Source organism: Furipterus horrens, unplaced genomic scaffold (assembly GCF_987537825.1).
Source record: "Furipterus horrens unplaced genomic scaffold, mFurHor1.1.pri manual_scaffold_12, whole genome shotgun sequence".
Taxonomy (NCBI): domain Eukaryota; kingdom Metazoa; phylum Chordata; class Mammalia; order Chiroptera; family Furipteridae; genus Furipterus; species Furipterus horrens.
Window position 1 is genome coordinate 30,524,409 of NW_028327182.1, and position 26,427 is coordinate 30,550,835.

Sequence of the window (26,427 nt, forward strand, 5' to 3'; positions counted from 1 at the left end):
CAGGATAAATATAATTTGGAACTCATGTGGTGAACTGATAAGATATTGGAAACTATAACCAGAGTAGTGTACGCATAACTTAGAACTAAATACTTAACTCTCATTTTGGAATGTGCAATATGATAATAGACACTGGTAACTTAACAATTAATTTTTGGAAAATAAAACTTCATAGAGATATGTTCTAATTTGTGTTCTTTTTAAATTTTAAAAACTTGTTTTCTAATTAGGTTTCCTCATTCATTATTATGAAATAAAACAAAAGAAACACTGGGTATAACAACATTGGAAAGGAAAGTAGCACATGACCAGAATAGCAGACAAGGCAAAATAGGTAAAATTACAGAAACACTCATATGCTGTATATGTCATTAAAATTATGTATCAAAAGATGTACATGTACCATTTATTAAAAACATAAAAACCTACTCACTATATAAAATTCATAGTATCAGATCTCAGGCATCTGATATTAATCAAGGTATTTATTTTTTAAAACATGATGCACTTAAAAACCATTTTACCATAAACATTTTAGTAATAGAATTTTTCTCCTTTTCTCTATGTCAGAGTATCAAAACATCCAAATATTAATAATATACAGAATGGCATGTTCTGACATGTCTTTTGTTGAATTTGTTTATTTGTTTGTTTTTCTGTCTACCCAAGACTTTCAGTTGCTTTGTCTCTGGGAAATATCCTCACATTATAAAACCCACATACAGTTTAGAATGATTGACAGGTTCCAGTGATGAGGGATCAAAACCAGACCAGAGGGGAGCATATATCTCAACAATGATGCACAAAGGCATCCCAGATACAGAGTTCTTTCATATATGTCTTCCTAGATATGCATTCTGCTTCGATGTTTAATTTACTTAAATTTGGGAAAATGTTGCATATACTGAAAAGAATAAATAACAAAGTAAAACTGAAATGCATTAACTGCAAAAAGCACAGTTGATGATATGAAGCTGTGTTACACTGAAAGTGAATAAAATAACAGAAGAGTCTTTCAATATTTCTTGGAAGATAGCATGATCAATAATAGAAGACTTTTTACCACTAAGGGATAATGGAAGGAATTAAATAATAGCAGAATGAAATATGAATAGAAATAATATGCTTTTTTTCCTGAGGTTATCATGAAGGAGGTTGCAGATAAAACTTCAAAATTGAAAACAAGCCTTCATAAGAACCACATTAATATTTTTCTTTGAAGTAAACACATGCAGGTTGAGACAAATACTGATGAACACAGTGAGCGTTATTTGATCATAAAATACATTAATAAATGTCAAAATATTGGTATAAAATGTTAGAAATGCAGAATGGTTGTGAGTCGATAAAGTAAAAGCACAAGTCCTTAACTGGTGTGATGATTTAAAAATATTTCATAACATTCCTGTGGTAATTCCATGGTAGAGCTGAATAGAGAATGCACAGGGTACAGACATTTTTTTTTTTATTGTTGTTCAATTTCTTTCATTGCTCTCCCCTGCCCCATCCACCCACCCCTGCTCCCACAGTCAATCCCCACCCTGTTGTCCAAGTGCATGGGTCATTTATACCTATTCCTTGACTAGATCCTTCCCCTTCTTTCTCCCTTTCTAGTCATTGTCAGTCTGTTCCAGTCTCTTTGTCACTTTCTTTCTTTTTTTTTTTTTTTGTCATTTAGAGCTTACCTTTCTCTCTCACTCTTTTTAAAAGTTGGTATTATTGCATTTATTAAAATAAAGCCATGGGTTATGAGAAACAGCAAAGAACCAAATAATTAAAATGTAAATTATGTAAAGTTCCAACTAAAACCTCACATTATCTAATATTTTCACTCATTAGCTAACTAAAATCCTCAAGAAATATAAGACACTCCACATAATTTTAATTTTACTAAAAATGTCTGTATCAATGCTTTTCTCTTTTTAATATAACCTTATTGTCCCTTAATGTGAGCCCTAAATACTGTGTAATTCAATCGATTCTGGCAGGCTTGGGGATGTCTTCTGGGGTGTGGGCTGAGCAATCACCAGGGCTTCCACTTGCAAGGGTCCCATTCTTGGTTTAATTCTCTACTGGGGTTGACTTGAAATTCTTAATAATTTTTGAAGCAGAAGCCCAACTTTTCATTTTTCACTTGGCACTACAAATTATGTAGCTAGTCCTGCATGCCTCCCTTTAAAGATGAAAATTTATTTCCCTCTTTTCCCCCATCTCTCTGTAGAGGCACCTCTCAGGAAAACGTCTTTGCCAGTATAACCATCTTTAGGATCGATTACTGTCACTCTCTCTCATTTCTTCTGTGTGGAAAACTTCTGAGGGATATCCTAAATTGTCTAGAGATGTGACATCATATGATTATTATTGTTGCCTAGGGATTCCTCCTTATTGTTTTCTCAAGCATTTTATTGCTATAGATTAAGTTAGGGAACTCAGGGCAACATGGGTCTGTGAGGAGTGATGGACATAATGCTTTTAGAATTATTATGGGGCATTCTTCGGGAAATACCTAGGAGGCATTTGGTGAAATGGCCTGGAGTTTAGAAGAGTGGTTTTGGATCGACTCATAAGCCTTTATGTTTTTCATCAGGCTGTGATTTTAGCTCTGAGAATGAATGTGCAAAGTAAGAAGTTCAAGATCAGATACCTGGGAAATGCTGACTTAGAAGGTTGCAATGATAAGTCTATACTGACAAATACAGCATACAGAGAGCTCAGAAGGAAGAAAAGATTTGAGGGAAAATGCAGTAACAAAATTTAAAGATTTGAATTCCTTTATATGTATTTTATACTATAGTCATATTGTACTGTTCTCCACTTTTTTGAAAGACTCCCTGTCTGTTTTCCATAAATTCCCCATTTTTCTCTTCAAAATCCTTTTCACATTAAAGATCTTTCTCAAATATTCTTCTTTCTGTGCTCTAGTCTCTGATCTTTGACAGGGTTGTACTCTGTTGACATCCCTGTAACTTTCTTTCTGTCTCTTTTATCTTCCTGTTTGTCTTGTCAGTTTTCTCATTTTTACTACATTATAGATGGATTTTATGGATAATTCTTGCCTAAATATCCCTGTATCTCCATCAGAAAGTAATAAAGTCCACTGTGCATGTCCATGAATATATGTTGAATAAAAAATAAATAGTTAGAGTTGAGCTGTGACTAGCCAGCTGAGCAGACCAGCCGGTGGCCCTGGCCCAGAGCCTGCATGTGTCTCTAGGCACCCCAGTCCAAGGACTTCAGAGGCCAGTCTCACACAAGGATTTCCCATGGGAGCAGTCATATTGGGGTTCTTGACCCTTGCAGAATGCTAATGCCACGTGGACCTGTATCACTTTCTCCCACCCCTTAGGTCCAGGTATTCAGACCTTAGGCCCAGGGTTAGTCTTTCTGCCACAAATTCCTTTGCACCGTGTAGACCACTTCAGAGTATTTTAGGATCTCCAGGGTAAAGCTCTCTGTGAATGGGATTCTAACTTGGTTGGACCATGAAGCAGAATGCAGTAAACAGCAACCATTAAATTTGACAGCACGTCCAGGGAATTAGTGGTACAAGTCGATGTTAATCGCTGGTCTATCTCATTGACTAGCCAACCTATTGTACAAACTGTCCCTCACGGTTGAGGTCAAATTATCAGGCAAGTATCTGTATCTGGGACACAGAATTTTTAGCAGATATAGTTGGACCCATAGAGATGGATTCAGATCTGGGTGGGAAAAGGAGAGAAGACTTTGCAGGTGCAAGGCCAACAGAATCAGGCTCAGCAGACCCAGCAACCACAGACGGTTGTCACTGCCAACCACACACAAGCACAGCAGAAGATCTGTGTCCAGGGGAAGCAAGTAGCACAGACTGTTGAAGGACTGTCTATATTCTATCAGCCAGTTGACACAGAGAGCATCACTCTAGCAAGGCATGGCCACCTTGCCAGCAGCCAGTATGGCAGGGGCACAGACTGTTCAGATAGCAGCCAACAGCCACACAGCCAGCAGAGCGGAAAGGGCCTGTCATTGTAACTCTACCTGCGAATGTAATCAGCTCAGGAGAGATGGTCATGACAATACCTGGAGCTGGCCCTGTGCCACCCGCCAAAGCATCCCTCTAACTGGGACAGAAATGCTTGAAGAAGAGTTGCCTTATGTGAATGCCAAACAGTACCAATGTGTTTATAAAAGTAGCAAGTCTGAGACAAACTAGACGCAGAAAAGAAATTCCAAAAGAAAGAGGAAGTATCTGTATGATCATGCCATAGCAAAGAAATATAGTGAAACTGGCAATTTTTCTCTTTAAAGGAATAATTTCCAAATGCAGGAGTCACACCAGATTAAAGAAAAGCAATGATGGGTATCATTGGGAGTGTTGTACGCTAGTCCATGAGATGGAGATGATCAAGGATGTACTCTGTTCCAGGAAATTAATGCACTCTTTTGAAGAGATACTCACAATAACATTCTTCCCTTTTGTACATGGCAGAGACTTCTAGATTTTTATAAGAGGTTCAGTTTGCAATTGTAGCAATGTCTGGCAAATTGAAATTGTAAGCCTTTTTCTGACCCTTTCAGTCCAGACCTATTTCTGACTGTGTATAACATTGACATTTCATAGATTAGGATGAATCAAGGGTACCCAAACCAGCCCAGCAGTACCACACAAGCACCTGTGATGCCAGCGATTTAACTCAGCAAGAAAGAGCAAACTTCTCAATTTAAACTGCAATCAAGGAAACCATAGCCCAATCCTTCCCACAGGAATTTGATTAAACACCATTATCCATCTCTCTGTTTGGGTAGCTCATCCTAACTAATTGAATGGATATTTTATATTCAGAGATCGTAACCAGGAAAGAAGTTCAAACCTGTGACTAGGAAACAATAAATTCTCTGAGATTTAAAGAGATTATATATATATATAAATACACACACACACACACATATATATAATAATAATTCTTAAAGAGTGCTTTGAGAAACAGCAATTTAGAGTATTTTAAAAATTGTTCCTCTTCTTCTGCTATCCCTAGGATATGGAGAGAAAATACAGGCAGGACAATTTCACATACCCCATGCAGCAATATTTTTGCCTATATATCTCCTAGGGCAAAGGAAATAAAGGAAAGAATAAAAAAATGGAACTACATAAAACTAAAAATTTCTGCTTAGCTAGAGAAAAGATCAGCAAAATGAAAAAGGAATCAATCATATGGGAAAATATATTTGCGAATGATACCTGGGACAAGGGTTTGATCTCTAAAATATATGAAGAAATCATGACTCAACACTAGGAAGACAAGCAACCCAATTAAAAAATGGGTAAAGGACCTGAACAGATGCTTCTCCAAGAAAGACATACAGAGGGCCTATAGGCATATGAAATGATGCTCAACATTGCTAGCCATGAGAAAGATGTAAATTAAAACCACAATGAGATACCACCTCACACATGTCAGAAAGGCCATCATTAATAAATCAACAAGCAACAAGTGCTGGCGAAGAAGTGGAGAAAAGGGAACCCTACTGCACTGTTGGTCGGCCACTGTGGAAAACAGTATGGAATTTCCTCAAATAACTAAAAATAGAACTGCCTTTATATCCAGCAATTTCACCACTGTGATTATGCCCTAAGAATCCTGAAACAATTCAAAAGAACCTATGCACCCCTATGCTCATAGCAGTGTTATTTACAATAACCAAGTGCTGGAAACAGCCCAAGTGCCTATCAGTAAATGAGTGCATCACAAAGCTGATACAGTTACACAATGAAATACTACACTGGAGAAAGAAAGAACTCCTACTTTTAGTGACAGCATGGATGGAATTGGAAAATATTATGCTAAGTGAAATAAGCCAGGTGGTAAAAGACAAATACCATATGATCTCATCTGTAAATGGAACATAATGAACAAAACAAATGAGCAAAATAAAACCAGAAAACAAGGAACAGACTGACAGTGATCAGAAGGGAGGAGTGAGGGGAAAAGGGGGAAAAGAAGGGGCAGGGTTTAGTCAAAGAACTGGACTTGGGGGTTGGATTGCTGGGGAAGGGGGGTGCTAAACGGAGGAAAGCAAGGGGGAAAAATTGAAACTATTGTACCAATATAATCAATAAAATATACTTTAAAAAAATAAAAGAACTAGTATAAATGACCCATGGACATGGACAACAGGGTGGGGATTGACTGTGGGAGCAGGGGGCAGAGTTGGGGGAAGCAGGGCAGTAGAGAGCAAAGGGGGAAAAATTGGGACAACTGTATTTGACCAACAATGAAAAAAGAATTGAAGAAAAAGGAAAAGAACTGAGAGAAATAAAGATTGGAAATAAAAAAATAGTGAACATAACTTTTAAAAAATTGTTAACTTGTGGCAGAGAGGAGTCCTGTAGTCATTTTGGTAAATATGTTGAAAACTTAAACAGATTTATTAACTGCAGAACTTATCAGATCCTCAAGTACTAAATTTTGTGAATATCTAAAAGGGAGATGTGCGGGAGACAGGCAGGCATGGTTTGAAAGACCTTGAGGACCACTGTGTGGAGACCCGCCCAAAAACAGGAACTTGGGACTTAACCAGCAGGTTTCTTATCTTTCATGCTTGCTCGGAATCCCACCCTCCTGGAGATTTTAAAGATAGAATAGAAATATAAAGTGACTTTTAAGGAAAAGGGAACCTTCTAGGTTTTTCTCTGTAAAGCCTCAAATCCTTGTCAGTAGAATGTGAAAAACTGAAAAATTAAGTAAGAGGAAATGTTTTTGATCTTGTGTAAAATACTTGGACATTTCAACCCTGTATTGAACTGCATTTCTCTTTCACTCCCTGCTATTTGGGGAAGGGCTACATGTTTTCCTTATGCATTTCTGCATGTGGAAAGTAGATAAAAACCCTAGATAATAAAGAAATGAGGGAGACTTTCCTCAGAGAAAACCCCGTCCCTTCCTTCCCCAGATGGAGAGTGTCTGAGTAGTTTCCTCATCCACTCCAAGGGACCCATAATGTCTTACAGAGATGGATTGTGCAAGTACTGGCCAAAATTATTTGACCATTAAATAAATGTATTTGTTTCAAGCAAGTAATGAAAGCAACTTTTCTGTGAAATATACTTTGAGGAATATCAAGTTAAGATTTAATTTTCTCTTATGGAATAAAATCTATAAAGCTACCTTGCTCATATAAACAGAACATAAATGACATTCTTATTAGTAGTGTAAATTAAGGAGAAAGCTGGCCCAGATTTAAAAACAGAATTCATATAATCATTACATTTATATGCATTTATTAAGTACCCAATATATTCCAAGCCATACATTAAGTTATAGAACAGAGAGGTAAGTAATCGCGTAGGGTCCCTGATCCCACAGATCCCACAGTGGATGAAGAAGGAAAGCCACTAAATGAGTTTTTGTGCCTCCCATCTCTGAGTTGTGAGAGAAAGATCAGGCTACTCTATGAATGTGTAACAGGCAGACTTAACATAGATGTGTGAGTTACAAACACCTGCCTAACAGTGACGCTCTTAAGCTATGTCCTTAAGAGTGAGTTAAGAGTTAACTGGCAAAAGAAAAGGGTAATTTCAGAAGAAAATAAATTTTATAAAAGAAATAGTATATTTTAAAGCCATAAAATAGATCAGGTAATATGAGAATCAATGTGGTACTACATGAGGCTATTATTAGTATAATATACTATAGCTTCATTTTTCAAACATTTATCAAGTACAACTGTGTGTCAGCAGCTGCAACCACAGTAACAAACAGATTATCCTATAAAGCTCCTCCTATGGAAACACGTAAATATACCTTTTAGAATAATATTCTAAGATGTATGGGTACTGCAGTTATATAGTAGTCTGGAGGCACCTATCCTTTGACATTTGGGAAGTCTTTCTAAACTAGGAAGCATGTACAGAAGTATGAAAATACATACAGTCCATAGTTCTGGAATGTGAATTCTGAGGTATAATGTAAGGAAATAAAACATATATGAGTAAGTCACATGAAAAACTTAGAATGCCTCTTCCATGGAACTTAAACTTTTTGCTGAGATTCTAATATATTCTGAAAAAAAACTTAAGAAGTTAAGTCAGAATTGTGTTATAAAGAGCACATTATAAATGTGGTTTTGAGTTTGTGGACAAAATAAATTAAAAAGAGGAACAATTAAAAGGCATCAAAAATTTCAGGAGACAAATTATGAGTATTTTAGATAAAACAATAGCATCCCATATGTACAGTGGCAGTTAACATAATTAATTATCTACCTAGGATTTATTTCCCTGGTGCACTTTCCTCAGAGTGCAAAAAGAAAGTTTTAAAAATAATAATAATTAAATTTTAAAAATATTAAATAATCTAAGCTCATAAATACAGAGAACAGATTCATGGTTGCCAGAGGTAGATGGTGATAGTGGAATAAATGTATAACTGTTGTTTTTTTCCAGTTTAAATTGCTGGGTTGAGGGGAGGGAGAGAAACGAGATAAAGCAGGATAAATGGTGATGGACAGCCTTGACTTGGGGTAGTGAACACACAATACAGCGTACAGATGATGTGTTGCAGAACTGTGCACTTGTACCTGTATAATTTCGTTAACCAGTGTCACCCCAATACATTCAATAAAAAGGAAGAATAAGTAAGTTGAATTAAAAAACATTAGGCACAATCTCAAAATAACAAATACAGCCAAAGTTATGATTGAATCATGACTTATCAGAAGTCTACTTATAATTGGATCCTTCAGCTGCGAAGGGGGGGGGGGGGTCTGCTGCATGGGCAACAGCAGACCCTCCATATCACCCTACCCAGGCTCTGTAGCTTCAGCTTCACTTCAACACGGGAGGAGACAGATACCGTGTCACTCCCGAGTCGGACTGCACAGCCATTCTCAGCGGTGCAGATAGACTCTTAAGAAGCTACACCATCGTCTCTCGAGACGGACGGCTGCCGACGACGACTTATAATTTAATCCACATTTTGTTGAGTTTTGGTTTCTATCAGCAGAAACTATCCTAAATGATAAAAACAAATATATTTGGAGTCATGTAGATGATTCGCAATCACATTTAAACCATTTTTTATATCTCTTTTTAGAAGATCTTGTCTCTCTTTGCCCTCTGCAGGTTTTTAAGAATTATTACATTTATAAAATCTGTGAAATTGAATAAGGCAAGTTTAGGCAGAAAGGGAAGCATTAACTTTCAGTGTCCTTGCTTTAGCCTATTTTATCAGACCCTTAAAGTTATTTTTACATTGTTTTGGTACTTAATTTTTTATAGCATGTGAAAACGTATTTGTCTGCCAGAGCCTGTAGAGAATTACAGAGAAGGTTGACAGATGACTCTGTCATCATTCTAAATGTCATTAGCCTGGCTATTTTCTCCAGAGCAAACAAAAGTACATATATAAGTGGGGGAAAGTTGGATGCAATATAAATAATTTTATAGTGATATAATGATATCCAGTTACTTAAATAATGTTCCTACATGCTTTATATTTAATATATAAACTAATATGAATGTTAAATGATAGTTTTTATTTTCCCAGTATTTGATCATAAATATATTAACAATTAATAATTTATATACTATTCTAACATACAGTATAAGTTTTTATTCAAAAACTATGGTGAGTGACACATAATTTTAATTAGAGAGGTTAAAAAAAAGAGCTACAACATCCTCGTTAAACATTTTACTGCTTTAAAATATATAGCAGGTATACTTAGCATGGCAAGCAAGAACCAAGACCTTCTCTACCTGCTTACAATCTAATTTCCACCTTATATAAACTTTTCCTGTTTTTCCTATTTGTTCACAATGCAGTCAGGCTGTATATAATTGCAATTTATTTAAAAGGCACACATTCATATCTCTTTGTCATTTATTTGTGCATCCTTCTCTGAAAGGGGCTCCTTCCCACCTTTTAAAACTGATGAACTGCCTCTCATTTGTCAACCTAAGCTAAGATTTAATGAAGTCTTGGTTGAGTCTCACAGGTGTCAGAATTAATAGTCTTCTTTCTCTAACATTTAATGAGATGGTAACAGTATATGAGAAAATAATCTGATCAACAGCATTCCAATAGCATTTTGTATATATCAGCATTAAATGTTCAGGAAGACCAGTGGATTTACCATAATACAAATGAAACTTAAGACTCAGTATCCCTCACTTACATAGGTCCCTTTGAAATGCCTGTACATGATTTCTTATTTGAATATGGTAACATTTTTCTTAAAAAACACTCCCCCAAATTGCATATGTCTCAAACACAAATGTATACTCACTCCTCACTTTGGCTTATATTGATCTGCTATTCTAGTCTGAGATTTTCAAGGACAGAATCCTGTCTTATGTATATTTATTTCTTTAGTAATTATCACTTTTGATATACAGCAGAGTCAATAAAGATGTGTTGAATAGATCATCATTGACTTCATGATGGAAATTAGGTATAAAATAAGAAAGAACAGAGACAGAGGAAATTCCTTGAAAAAGAAGAAGGAGGAGGAAGAGGGAGAGGAAAGGGGTGGGAGACTATGGGGAGGGGAAGGAAAAGAAGAGGGAGGAGGAGGTGGAGAAGAAGGAGAAGAAGCCAACCTATTTACTTACTTGATAACCTAGAGGACAGAACCAGAATATGCTCATATTAGTCCATACAGGAAGACAACAAATTTGACAAATAAGATTAAGTTTATTAAAAACTCAGCTTCAAGTTTGAAATTAATAAGAAATTGACTTGGTGAGTTAATTTTTTTTCAGGTGTGTGGTTGGGTTTACAGGCAAAATCACTTGCAAATATTTTTAGAGTATGGGAAAGTCCTCTCTAGAACATTGGGTTATTTGAGAGTATACCTCATAGAAACAGAAAAAGGAATTTATCTGACACTACCCTATCAATATCCCTAATCTGCTTTGGGGAACATAGTTATAAACTAGACCTAGTTTCTACAATTCACCTGTAATTGTATTTGTAGTGCAAGAAAAATTGTTCCTCATTTGCTTGCAAATATTTAAGGTTCAAGTTCAATTGAACTAGAAATAAACTTCAAAATGTAATAATTGGGGAACTCATATTTTAACATTGTTTTTATGACATTAGGTAATTATTGGTAGTTTGTACTTATACTCCAGAAACATTTACTCAAATCTCTGTGATGCAAAAATGAACAGTTTTTCATGATCAGAACCTAAAGCACTCATGTATTGCTCTTCATTTCTTACACATTCTACTCTTTAGCTGTTTTCTCTCTGTAAATTACCTTAGCATATCCTTTGTAGGTCACTTTTTCCCTTTCTCTTAAACATATTAGTTAAGCTAAAAAAGAAAAGTAGGATGACTAATATTTATATTCTTAAATGAATTATTCTTGGGATGTCTTTAAGCATCTGTTTTTAAACTAATAGTTATTACATACTAATATCTTCATTTCATGCTAATTTTGGCTTATTTTTTTAAATATTTTATTTATTTATTTTTAGAGAGAGGGAATGGGAAGGAGAAAGAAAGAGAGAAAAACATCTATCAGTTACCTCTCCTATGCGACGAATCTGCAACCAAGTCACACACCCTGACCAGAATCTAACTGGACTCTTCGTTTTGCGAGACTACACCCAACTAACTGAGCCACATTGGTCAGGATTAATTTCTGCTTATTAATGTCATTGTTTTCCCTCATAAAATAGGATAAGCATCAAATTATTATTTAACATTTACATATGGTTAAATGTATGTTATGTACTATATGTTATATATTAAAATACATCTTGAATATCTTCTTAATAATGACCTACATTATACCTTTTTAGATTATTTTCTGATGTCTTAGATAAGTATGTGAATAGAAACATAAAGAAACAGGTACATTTTGCATTACTGCCCTTTCTGGTAAAGTATTAATAATATGCTTCACCAGTCTTAATTACTTTAATGAACTTCTTAATTTAACAGATTCAACTTTTTTCATTTGTAATTTTGCCAAAATAATTGGATAACTAAGCAATGCATATACCTAAACAAATTAGGTATTTTACTAAAACTTCATTATTCTCATTTCATTAGATAAAAAGTTAGACTTTTTAATTAACTTCAATCATAACACAGTCAGGTTCAACATTAAACCATACTTCGTCCTTTTAGACTTAAATTGTTCACAATATAAAGTACAATCAATTCTATACCAGTGATAAGGCATTGTACTGGAAAATATTATTTCAAATTCCTTGAGTTTAAAAAAAATCACAATACATTTTATAAGAATTAGGTAGTAACAGTAATGAGAATTTAAATATTCTTTTTAGTATATTTTTTTTATTTTCATGCAAACTTAAATGAATATCATCAACTTTAGTTAGATTGTCGCAAGCGGTTCATGTCTATTGACCAAGATGGCACTAATGTTTTCTTCAATTTGACTAAAATTTAGATGGTATTCTTCTTGACCAAAAGCCCCTAACTTCCTTTTTTTAAGAGCATATATTTTGGTAAACTTTTAAATCCTTTGTCTGCCCTGTTAAAATGTAAATCTTTTTGAAACCCTCTTGCCAGTTTTATAACCCAGGAGTGTCTTTCTCAAGGACATTTGATCTATCCCTTTGAAATGTGACCATCAAAGAAGACAGCCCCTTATATCCCAGATTATAGGCAAGGGTGGGTGCTTAACTTAGGCTGAGTGCTTACCTTGCTTTACTGAGGCAAGTTCCTGAAAGAGGGACAGTAGAGTATTTCCAGTCTGCATTAAATGGGAATTATGTCATAGACTCATTCAGGTAAGTTGGATTAGACCCACTCTATAAAACGTTAACTATACTAAATAAAAAAAGTTTTTTATCACATCTTGCTTGGATGTTATCTGTCTCTTCCACTAGAATGCAGAATCCTGGCAGTCAAGTGCCATTTCTAAAGTTGTTATTTTATTATTGTTATTATTATTTTATTGTTCTTCAGGGTACCTGGCATACTAAATATGGAATGGCTAAATACTTTACCAAACATTCTGAGATCAAGCAAACTCTGAACAAATAAAAGGCAAAACAAAAGGAATAGTAGCCATAACAATGGTATATTGATGAGTTTGTGGAGAGGAACAGGTGGGAGAGAAAAGCTATTGCAATTTTATGGTCAGTGGATGAACCAATTCAATGCAGTTTAATATCATTGTTATTGTAAATATGTATTTACAATATAGGAACTTGAGATGAATTATTATAAATAAGGAAAATTAAAATTTACTTTTGGTTAAAATATGATTACTTAAAATAATTTATATAACCCATATAAACTTTCTCTCTCTCTCTGTCTCCCCGTCACACATACACACACAAACATACACACATCTTCTGTGTTTCACTGTTTTTCCAAATTGTTTTTATTAGCACTTAAACCTACCAGGTGTTATATTGATCAACTCTGTTATGTTCTACCAATCTTTATTTCTACTTACATGATATGTTGATTGGTAAAGCAATTATTAACATTCAAATTTATTATTGATAAAAGTGCAGTTTAGGGAAACCATTGACAGTAAAAGTAACAGTCATACATGGAAACCATAAAAATCATGAGTGAGTTTAGATAAACTCATATAGGCTTGAATGTGTGGAGAAGCTGTGACTTAGATTCCAGCTTCATGAGTCATGTAAAAACCATTACAAGTCAAATCATAAGCAACAAAAACTATAAGAATGGAAGTAAAGCTAGAACAGAAATGTCCCCTTACATCTCTCTAATACAGCTCAAAAAAAAAAAAAAAAAAAAGATATTGTCTTGGGAAGTGATTCACCCAGGGAAAAAAGGGGGAGGGATAATAAAACTTCAGTGACTCACAGTGTGCTAAACGTTGATAATTAATTGAACTCAATTTAATAAATTAATTTTTATTATAGTCAATTTTTAAAGTTGAAACTATTTAACTGCTTAATTAATTTTCAAATTTATTTATCTTTATATTTTTTTAAAAGTTAGGAACTATTACTTAGTTATTTTTCATTTAATCACTGAATTTCTAGAAGGAAGATGGCGGAGGAGTGACAGGAGGCTGTGCTTTCAGGCTCCAGAGACCTGTCTTAGTTTGGACTAATTGCAGACAGAACATCTCAGTGAGCAGCTGGACACTGGCAGGAGTCGAGTCATGGCACTGCTAGATTAGAGAAAACCATCTGGGAATGACCTGTTTGGTGAGGATAGCGGAGGAAAAGGGGACAAAATGGGATTCCTGACTGGGGCGGCTGCCCAAGCTGCGACTGAAAGGACACAAAGGATTTTTGGCGACCACAGGCTACCCCAGAGGGGAGTCAGGAGGAGAGTGGATCTCTGCCCGCTGGCAGAGAGGAGACTTGACCAGGTGGCATTGGCACTGGAAGACAGGAGACAGTGTGCTGCTGGGCAAGTGAGAATGTAATTTTTCTTTGTATTTCTCTTGTGAACTGTGGAGAGGGGGGGAAAGTTTAGTGGTAGTAGGACATTCCTGAGGAGCGCAGGCGCAGAGGTGCACTCACCCACTCCCCAACCCTCCCCTTGGGTCGTGCGGGCGCACATACAGAAGTGCCCTCATTCACTGGCCCAGGTGTGCAGAGCCACCTCGGACACACCCCAATGGACATAAGATCAACACCCCAACGGGCACAGGGAGGGCCCACTGGACATGCAGAAGACTGTGAGCAGACACCCCTAGCCAGCTCCAGTGGGCACCAGGCTAGAGCGCAGACCACTTGCTCAGGCTCTGCTCGTGCCCGCCCAGGCAGGTGCGGGAATGGTGGGCGGCTGGGGCATGGGAACAGCGGACAGCAGCGACTCACAGACGCTCACTTCTGCTGAGCACAAGTGTCCAGGACCCCGCCCTAAGAGGCGAGAGACCAACGGCTGGAGCGCTGCTCGGCAGGCCTGAGGCGGGCTCTCCGGCTGCCTTGGGGGAGCAGAGGCGCGTGCGCAAGGGCACCTCAGCTGCCTCCAATAGGCACCAAAAGAACGCGCCGTGCTGGCCACCTTGGGCGCACACCGCTGCTGCAAGGAATAGGAACCTCTGACCCATCTCATTAGACCGACTGTGGACGCAGAAAAAGAATATGACACACAAAGTCTGAACTGAGTAAAAACATTGCTTTATTTTTCTTCCCTTTTTCTTTTTCTTCCTTAAAGGGGAAGGGAGGGAAGGAAAAGGGGGGAAAAAAAAACTATATCTCTAATTTGTTTCATACAATCTCTCCTTCTCATCCTTCCTCTTTAATTGTTCTTTATTTGTTGTGGGTCTAGTTTAGCTTCCCTTTCACTCTAAATAAATAGAATATAACTACTATAGAAATCCAATACTATACAATCCCACTTTCCTACCATATTCTGCACTTTTTCCTCCTTTTCTTCTATAGTTATTAACATACAATGTAAATATTACCTACTGTTTTGCACAGTCTCAACTATTATTAATCTATCATCCCCTCTCTCAGAAATCACATTTGTCCTCCCTAAAAACAACTCTTATCTATTGTTCCTATAGTATAAAAGCTCTAATCTCTCTACATTTATGTTAATACTGGCTCATTGGCTGATGATAGCAGGATAGAGGGCGGGGGATGTTTTTGAGGGTGCGGGTCACCTGCCTGGGCTGTGTGTTTATGTTTTTAACAGCATCTCCACAAAAGAACTCAAGACAAAGTGGACAGAGTGACTCTCAATCAACTAACCAGAAGGTAGATCCTACCAAAGAGCATCTGAAATATAACCAGACAGCATAAACAAATGACATAAAGGGTACCCCAAGAAAACCAGGCTCAGGAGATCAAAGAGACTGCACCACTGAAAACCCAAGATCTCCTATAAAGAATCTCATACCACAAAGGTGGGAAGTCAAAGCAGACAAACCCAAAACACAAAAACAAACAATAAGAATCCAACATGGTAAGACAGAGAAACAACCTCTCAATGAAAAGAAAAGAAGAATCCCCAGAAAGAGAGGTAGATGGAATAGACATAGCCCAAATGTCAGACATGGAATTCAAAACAATGGTGGTGAAGAAGCTCAACATACTCAACAACCTTAAAAACAACTATGACAACCACCAAGGAAGTAACCAACATCTCCAAGAAAATTACAGGGAACTTGCAGAGAACTACGCCAGCATAAAAAAAGACATAGAAACTATTAACAAGAACCAGGAAGAAATGAAGAATTCAATCTCTGAACTGAAAAACACAGTAGAATCAGTCAAAAGCAGACTAAACGAAGCAGAGGATCGGATTAGTGAGTTAGAAGATAATGTAGAAAAATATTCCCAGATGATACAGCAAAATGAAAAAAAAATTGAAAAAGTATGAAGAAGAAGTAAGGGAATTACAGGATAGCATAAGGAAAAACAATATCAGAGTCACTGGAATCAAAGAGGGTTCAGAAGAACAAGGAATAGATAAACTGATAGGAGAAATAATGACAGAAAATTTTCCCAATCTGATGAGAGAAAAAGTTATGCAAGTCCAGGAAGCATAGAGAGTTCCAGTAAAGAGGAACCCCCAAAAACCCACTCCAAGGCACATCATAATTATAATGGCAACATTCCAAGACAAAGAGAGAGTCCTAAAAGCAGCAAGAGAAAACAGCAAATAACATACAAGGGAGCTCCAATAAGGCTATCGATCGATTTCTCAACAGAAACACTACAAGCCAGAAGAAAATGGTCAAAAATATTTCAAGCAATGAAAAACAAAGGCCTACAACCAAGAATACTCTACTCAGCAAGGCTCTCATTCAAAATAGAAGGTGAAATAAAGAGCTTCTCAGACAAAGGAAGACTGAAAGAATACATCTCCACAAAACCAGCATTGCAAGAGATGCTAAAGGGAATGTTTTAAGAAAAAAGAAGAAAAGAACAAGAGAGGAGAGGAACAGAGGTACAAAGGGAAATGAATAAATACATGTCAATAATAACCTTAAGTGTAAATGGATTAAATGCTCCAATTAAAAGACATAGGGTAACAGAATGAATAAGAAAACAGGACCCACATATTTGCTGTCTACAAGAAACACACCTCAAAACAAAAGATTTACATAGACTGAAAGTAAAGGGATATAAAAAAAAATATTCCAAGCAAACGGACCTGAATAAAAAGCCAGGGTAGCAGTCCTCATATCAGACAAAACGGATTTCAAAGCAAGGGCAATAAAAAGAGACAAAGAAGGACATTTCATGATACTTAAAGGAACAATCCATCAAGAAGATATAACACTGATAAACATATATGCACCAAACATAGGAGTACCCAAATACATAAAGCAAATACTAGAAGACCACAAGAAGAACATTAACAACAACACACTCATAATAGGGAACTTCAACACTCCATTATCAACAATAGACAGATCATCCAAGCAAAGAAACACCAAGGATATACAGGCATTGACAACACACTAAACCACATGGAATTAACTGATATATATAGAACTTTTCACTCCAAAGAAGCAAAATATACATTCTTTTCAAATGCACATGGGACATTTTCAAAGATAGACCACATGATAGGAAACAAAACAAGCCTCAACAAATTCAAGAAAATTGAAATTATATCGAGCATCTTTTCAGACCACAATGCCTTGAAACTAAAAATCAACCTCAGAGAAAAAAATCAAAGACACACAAACTCATGGAGAATGAATAACATGCTAGTAAACAATGAATGGGTTAACAATGACATCAAAGAAGAAATCAAGAAATTTCTAGAAACTAATGATAATGAACACACAGCAGCCCAAAACCTGTGGGACACAGCAAAAACAGTCCTAAGAGGGAAGTTCATAGCAATACAGGCATATCTGAAAAGGATAGAAGAATCTCAAATAAAAAATCTAACCCTAAAGCTACAAGAACTAGAACCACAACAACAAACAAAGCCTAGGACAATGAGAAGGAAGGAAATCATCAAGATCAGAACAGAATTAAATGACATAAAGACTAAACAAACAATCTAAAAAATCAATGAAACTAGGAGCTGGTTCTTCAAAAAAATAAACAAAATCGACAAGCCTCTAGCCAGACTCATCAAGAAAAAAAGAGAGAAGACCCAAATAAACAAAATCAGAAATGAAAGAGGAGAAATCATGACTGATACCACAGAAATACAAATGATTTTAAGAAATTACTACAAATAACTGTATGGCAAGAAATTTGACAACCTAGAAGAAATGGACAAATTTCTAGAAACATATAACTTTCCAAAACTGAATCAAGAAGAAGTAGAAAGTCTCAACAGACCAATAACAAAGAAGGAAATTGAAACAGTAATCAAAAATCTCCCTGCACACAAAAGCCCTGGACCGGATGGCTTCACAGGTGAATTTTACAAAACATTTAGGGAAGAACTAACTCCTACTCTCCTCAAACTATTCCAAAAACTCCAAGAAGAGGGAAAAATCCCAAACCCTTTTTATGAAGCCAGTATTACCCTAATCCCAAAACCAGGTCAAGACACAGTAAAGAAAGAAAACTACAGGCCAATATCACTGATGGATATAGATGCTAAAATCCTCAATAAAATATTGGTGAACAGGATCCAGCAATACATCAAAAAGATCATACACCAGGATCAAGTGAGATTCATCCCAGGGATGCAAGGATGGTTTAATATTCTCAAATCAATAAATATTATACATCACCTAAACAGAATGAAAGACAAAAATCACATGATCATATCAATAGATGTAGGAAAAGCATTTGATAAAGTACAACACCCATTTATGATTAAAACACTCAGCAAAATGGGAATAAAGGGAGAATACCTTAACATAATTAAGGCTATATATGAAAATCCTGAAGCCAACATTATACTCAATGGACAAAGACTGAAAACATTCCTCCCTAAGCCCTGGCTGCTGTGGCTCAGTGGATTGAGCCTCGGCCTGCGAGCCAAGTGTCGCTGGTTCGATTCCCAGTCAGGGCACATGACTAGGTTGCATGTCGGGTCCCCAGTTGGGGGTGTAAGTGAGAGACAACCACACAGTGAAAACATTCCCCCTGAAATCAGGAACTAGACAAGGCTGTCCACTCTCTCCACTCCTATTGAACATAGTGTTGGGAGTCCTAGCCACAGCAATCAGGCAAGAAAAAGAAATAAAAGGCATCCAAATCGGGAAAGAAGAAATAAACCTATCATTATATGCAGATGACATGATAGTATGCCTAGAAAACCCTATAAACTCCACTAAAAGACTTCTCGATATAATAAGTGAATTTGGCAAAATAGCAGGATACAAAATAAGTATACAGAAATCTAAGGCATTTCTGTACACCAAAAATAAAATATCAGAGACAGAGACAAAAAAGAAAATACCATTTACTATAGCAACAAGAAAAATAAAGTACCTAGGAATAAACTTAACCAAAGAGATAAAAGACCTGTACTCTGAAAATTACATAACATTGAAGAAAGAAATTAAGGAAGATACAAATAAATGGAAGCAAATACCATATTCTTGGATGGGAAGAATCAACATCATCAAAATGGCCATACTACCCAAAGCAATTTACAGATTCAATGGAATCCCCACTAAAATACCAATAATATATTTCACAGACCTAGAACAAACACTCCAAAAATTCATATGGAACCAAAAAAGAGCCCGAATAGCAAAAGCAATCTTGAAACAGAAGAACACAGCAAGATGAATCTCAATACCAGACATCAAACAATACTACAAAGCCACTGTGATCAAAACAGTCTGGTACTGGCATAAGAACAGACATATAGACCAGTGGAACAGAATAGAGAGTCCGGAAATAAACCCAGGCCTCTATGGTCAACTAATCTTTGATAAAGGAGGAAGGAACATAAAATGGAGTGAGAAGAGCCTCTTTAACAAATGGTGCTGGGAGAACTGGACAGGGACATGCAAAAAAATGAAACTAGACCACCAACTTATACCACACATGAGAATAAACTCAAGATGGATCAAAGACTTAAATGTAAGCCGTGACACCATAAAGATCCTAGAGGAAAACATAAACAGAAAAATTTCCAATATCCCATGTAACAATACCTTAACGGATACATCTCCTAAGGCAAGAGAAATAAATGAAAAAATAAACAAATGGGACTACATCAAACTAAAGAGTTTCTGCTCAGCAAAAGAAAACATCAGCAAGATGAAAAGAAAGCCAACCATATGGGAAAACATATTTGCCAATGATGTCACAGAGAGGAAACTGATCTCCAAAATATATAGAGCTTATACAACTCAACATCAAGAACACAAACAACGCAATTAAAAAATGGGCAAAGGACCTGAACAAACACTTCTCCGAAGAGGACATACAGAAGGTCCATAGACACGTGGAAGAATGCTCAACATCATTAGCCATCAGAGAGATGGAAATAAAAACCACAATGACATACCACTTTACACCAGTCAGAATGGCCATCATTAACAAATCAACAAACAACAAGTGCTGGTGAGGATGTGTTGGTGGGAATGCAGACTGGTGCAGCCACTATGGAAAACAGTATGCAATTACCTCAAAAGATTAAAAATGGAACTGCCTTTTAAACCAATGATTCCACTGCTAGGATTATACCCGAAAAATCCTAAAACCCTAATTCAAAAGAACTTATGCACCTCTATGTTCATAGCACCTGTTTACAATAGCTAAGTGCTAGAAACAGCCTAAGTGCCCATCTGTAGATGAGTGGATCAAAAAACTGTGGTACATTTACACAGTGGAATACTATGTAGCAGAAAGAAAGAAGGAACTCCTGCCATTTGCGATAACATGGATGGAACTAGAGAGAATTATGCTTAGTGAAATAAACCAGACAACGAAATACAAATACATATAATATCATCTAATACAGGAAACTAATGAACAACACAAACAAATGAACTAAATAGGACAAAGAGCAGAATAGCAGTCAATAGGGGGGTGGGGGGAGGGAGAGAAGGGGGATAAGTAAGGGAAGGGTTTAATTAAAGAGCCTGTATGAAAGACTCATGGACATGGTCAACGGGGAGGGATATGATTGTGGGAGAGGGGGTGGGCTGGGTGGAGGGGAGCAATGGGGGAAAAATGGGACAACTGTAATTGAAAAACCAAAAAATAAAAGACAAAAAAAAAAAAATCACTAAATTTCTAACTCGCTTGATAGCATAGACTACTCAGCTTTTTGAAAAATTTTTTAAATTTATTTTTAGAAAGATGGGAAAAGAGAGAAAAAGAGTGAGAGAAATGTCAATGTAATGTGTGAGAGAAACCCAAGCATATGCCCTGACTGGAAATCAAACCAACAACCCTTCAGTCCACAGGACAGTGCCCAATCCATTGACCAACACAGCCAGGGCTGCTCAACTATCTTAAAGAGCTCATTACCACCCGACTTTTTATTTATTCCAGACACAGAGAGGACTAAAGGTGATTTTGAATTTATGCACACAAATCATTCAAGTAGCCAAAATCTCTTTGTGAATCTCTTTAGTGAGAATCACCCTGTAACTGTAAAAAGCACCTCATGTATTTTGTTAATCTTTCCCTTGGCTTACTTTTATTGCTTCTGATGAGGTGAATGGACAGTATTTTATCCCTAAATTACCCATGCATCCTACAGTACTAAGTTTTGAAATTAATATGAGCAGAACTATATATGCTTTAAATCTCTGATTGTAAAAATTGTATTATTGTGATGGATCATAAATATTAGATTTTATTCTGTTAATTATTTAACATCTCTTTAGGTGAATAACAAATTGTATATATTGAGTAACTCTTGGAATAACTTTTTTGAAACAAAGAAAAAATCTTAAAGACATGATGTACCTCAAAAAAGATTTTGAACATGACAAAGAGTCATGAATAGAGATTGTAGTTTGTTTTGAGAGAACAAACATTTCAATGAACAAAATGACATTTCACAGGTATGCTTCAGGATTATTAAAGCTCTTAAGAATCATTTCTTATGACTTACTTTATACAAAACTTAAGTTTTCAATAAAAAAAATCCCTTATTGAATTTATATAGAACAGTATTTTGACCTAAGTTCTCAGTTGTACTACAGTAGGGAACAACTTCAGAAATAAAAACATGGCCAAAACCACTGATGCTGAATTATAATACATATTTGCACATATTTCACACATGCTGCAAATAATCTCTACAAGGTAATTTCCTGACCACTTTTAAAATACCTGAGTGATTTCTCTATAAAAGATGCCTCTTAAATGACTAAAATTCAGTAAAGACTCTTTACTGTTACCAAAATATTGCCAGATTTAATGTAGTCTGATTATTTAGTATACATAAATATGGAGCAAATAACTCAATACTATAGATATTAAGTTGATCAGATTCCATTAAAATAGTATATCCAGTTCTAGGAAACATATTTTAAAACACAGTTCAAAGTGAACCTTTTCAAGTTTCCTTTTTTCCAAAGTAGAGTCAATAAGATGGTAAGGAGTGCTGCAACTGTCTCACAAGAACAAATTTTCCACTCTATCTTGCAAAGTTTTAATCACATATCATTTGCAAATGACATGATAAACACTAGTATGAATATGAAGGCTTTATCTCCCCAGAGACATTTTGAATATAGTAGAATGGATAAGATGTGTTCACAAATATATGTGCATAAGTAGGTTTATTGCAAAAGAAAAAATAATCTTCTCGCGATTTCTCTATCAGTCACTTCCTTCACATTCTAAGGCACTTTTAAAAAGTGTGTGTGGGAAGGAGCCAAAAACAAACAATAGAGAAAGGAAAGCCTTTTCAATAAATGGTGTTGGGAAAATTGGAAAGCACATACCAAAGAATGAAACTAGACTGCTGTATGTCCATATACAAAACACTAACTCCAAATGAATCAAAGAACTAAATAAAAGACCTGAAACAATACATTACATATAAGAAAACATAGGTACTAAACTGTGGGCTTAAGTCTTAGACTGGATTTCATGAATTTGACCCTGAAGGCAGGGGAAGTAAAAGCAAATGTAAGTGAATGGGACTATATCAACTTAAGTGCTCTGCACAGCAAAAAAAAAAAAATACCATTAACAAAACAAAAAGCAATCAAACAAATGGAAGAAGGTATTTGTAAAAAATAGCCCTGACAAAGGGTTATAATTCAAAATATATAAAGCACTCATGCAAACTCAATGAAAATAAAGCAAAAATTCAATTAAAAAATGAGAGAAAACCTGAACAGACAATTCTCCCAAGAAGACATACAAATATCCAACAGATACATGAAAAAGATGCTCAACTTTACTAGCTATTAGGGAAATGCGAATCAAAACTACAAGATATATGTCCTCCTGTTAGAATGGTTATTATCAACAAGACAAGTAATAACAACTGCTGGAGAGGTTGTGGAGGAAAAGGAATCCTCATTTACTGCTTGTGAGAATGTAAACTGGTGCAGTCACTATGGAAACAGTACGGACACTCCTCAAAAAACTAAAAATAGATCTACCACATGACCCAGCAACCCCTCTTTGAGGCACTTACATCAAAAATTTGAAACATTCATTCACAAAGATAAATGCCCCCTGCGCACCACCCCCCACCCCGTGTTCATTGCAGCATTATTCACAGTGGCCAAGACAAACAAAGTGTCCTTTGGTAGGTGATTGGATAAAGAAGATATGGTACATATATTCAGTGGATTACTACTGAACCACAAAAAAAGTTGAAATACTGCTATTCATGAAAACAGGATTGGATCTTGAGAATATCATGCTAAATGAAGTCAGACAGAAAAAATCAAAAGCCATATGATTTCCCTCATATGTGGGATATAAAACTAAAAGCAACAAATGAACAAATAAGAAAAATAAACAAAAACTCATAGACACAGACCGGAGTACGGTGGCTCCCAGAGGGAAGGGGCTGGTGGGAGCGGGTAACGAATGGTAAAAGGGTCAAGTATATGGTGACAGAAGAAGATCTGACTTTGGGTGGTAAGCATACAATGCAATATACAGATGATGCATCATAGAATTGTATACTTGAAACCTGCATAACTTTATTAATCAATGTCACCCCATTAAATTTTTTAAAAGGAACAAAAAAGATGGGGGCAGTTTTTTTACTTTCTTGTGTAGTTAACCATTTGATTTAATAAGCCTAAACTGCAGACAAGGGGCAATATATGAGCTTTCCATTTCAATGACTGAGACCCAGCCTATGGTACCATAATATTCTGATAAGGTCAATCTTTGCTGCAGTAATAACAATCCCAAAATATCAGTGGTTAAACAATATGAAAGTTTATTTCTCATTATTACAGAAGTTTTTGATGTTGGTAGGTTTATCTGGGAATCTAGCCCTCATCTGGTTATTCATCCTCACCATTAGAAAGGATATTATGGAAAACTTTCTTGAATTAAATGTGTATCTAAGTTTGAAATTATTTCTCAAATTTTTCTACAATTAAAAAAGAGTAGTAATTATTAAAGTAAACTAGTGGCTCTACAGTCCTGAATATTTTAAAATATTAACAAGCATCATTTACAGAGTAAAAATAAAATATATTGTGTCAAAGCCATAGTTGCCCATCAATTAATTGATTAAATAATTGATATTTAATTGAAAAAGAAAATATATTATTGACAATTACTGTAAAGATTCATGTAAAATGACCCAGAAATCTTTTCCTAATATTAATTTTTTTCTAAAAAATTTTATAAAATCAATTTTTTCAAACTCATGCTTAATATTTCAGTTGAAAAAAATTTTCTCACTTCAAATATGTGAAAGTTCAGATTTTTCCCTTAAATTTCAGATCCACATACTCAACTCCTCACCTGGATTTTTCACAGCCACCTGGAACACAATATACACTTGACCTTTGAAAAACACGGGTTGAACTCAGCAAACCCACTAGTACTGGATATTTTTCAATAAATATAGGCAGCCTTTCCTATTGTGCGTGCTCATCTGCAGATTCAACAAACCATAATGGAAAACAGTATTTTTGAATTCCCAACAGCAGTTTGTGAACTGAGGATTGACAACTGTAGATTCCCAATTGAAGACTGAAAATACTGTTATTCATCCATGGTTGGCTGAATCTGCAGAAGTGAAGAAACAACCCTAGTTAAGAATTGGGGAGCTAATTTTTTTTCTCAAACATAACAGTGTTTTACTTTAGATGTAGTAAATTCAATTTTACTTTATTTTACTTAGCTATCAAGTGAAACTTTTTGTTTAAATAACTTGATAAACATTGACATACATGTCCTTTTGTTTTCCTTATACTTTCAGTGAACCAGAACTTTGGAAGTGATATTTAAAGAGAACATTATCCACTAAGCCCTTTGGGCTCACATGGGGCACCTTGTATCAGCTTTCAACTTTAGTTCATTCTCTGGTCACCTCATCTTCAATGGGCAGTAACTTCTAGCCCATTAGGAAGATTGCTTCTGCCCTTGCTGATTCTGTACTCATTTATGTTGTCCATGATTCAGTTTGGCTTAATTTTGCTAACAAAATCCGGCAAAGAAAAATTTTTAATAAGGGCCCAAATAGATATGCTCTGTGAAAGGAATACTAACCATTTATAGATAAATGAATTACAACATTAAGAGATTGCCCTACATAATAAAATTAAAAGTCTGAACCTGCTTGCCTGAATAAAATATTTGAAAGTTGAGAGCCCATTAAATAATCAATGTATTCATTCTTCACACTTCATCACTGTGAGAGTCAGAACAATTGATTTAACCTCGGAAAAATGTTTATAGGTATCCAGAATATTTCTTTCAATTTATTCTGCCTCCCACTCTGAAAATGAAAATTGCTAAAATCTCCTGGGGATGAGGAGGTTATGCCAAAATGAAATCTTTATAAAAAATGGCTAGGAAGAAAGGAAGAATAGGTGACCAAACAACACAAATAAGTAAAATGGCAGTTTGGACATTTGGATTGTTATTTTATTTTTTGAATCCAAGAAGCCAGTGTGCCAATTTCATTAAAGATAATAGAGCAATGCTTTTGAATCAGCATGGTCTTGTCCTGGATTCACATGATTTCATTAATATGTCACACAGACCAATCAGATAATCATTTAATGAAATACAAGAGACTCTTTAAAAAAAACACATTAGCATAACAACACAGCATGTCAGGAAGCACTCAAAGAAAATGTTTCAGCATATTTTTGTCTTTTGTAAATGACTAAGGAAATAGACTATTTTAGGCTATATTTTTTTCTTATTAAACAGACACAAGACTTTTATATATTCCTCCTCTTAAGAACTGCTCTCAGGGAGAGCAATGACCAGTGACACAATGAGAAGAATTATCTTCAAAACGGGAGAGTAGGACAAACATAGCTAAGGGAATTGAAGCAGAAAGAAAGTGAGAAGTTAATACAAGAGTACCTATCTGGACTTCCAGCCAAGATGAAGGCCTAGACTGACACGCTCCATCTCCCTCCACAACTAAGAATGAATACAACTACTGCAAAACCAGA

At 35.8% G+C, this 26,427-nt stretch overlaps 1 pseudogene; it reads left to right on the plus strand.

Annotated features, from left to right (window-relative positions):
- LOC149995992 (nuclear transcription factor Y subunit alpha-like) overlaps positions 1-4,192 on the plus strand; it is a 39,133-nt pseudogene extending 34,941 nt beyond the window's left edge.
- Positions 4,193-26,427: the final 22,235 nt, after the last annotated feature.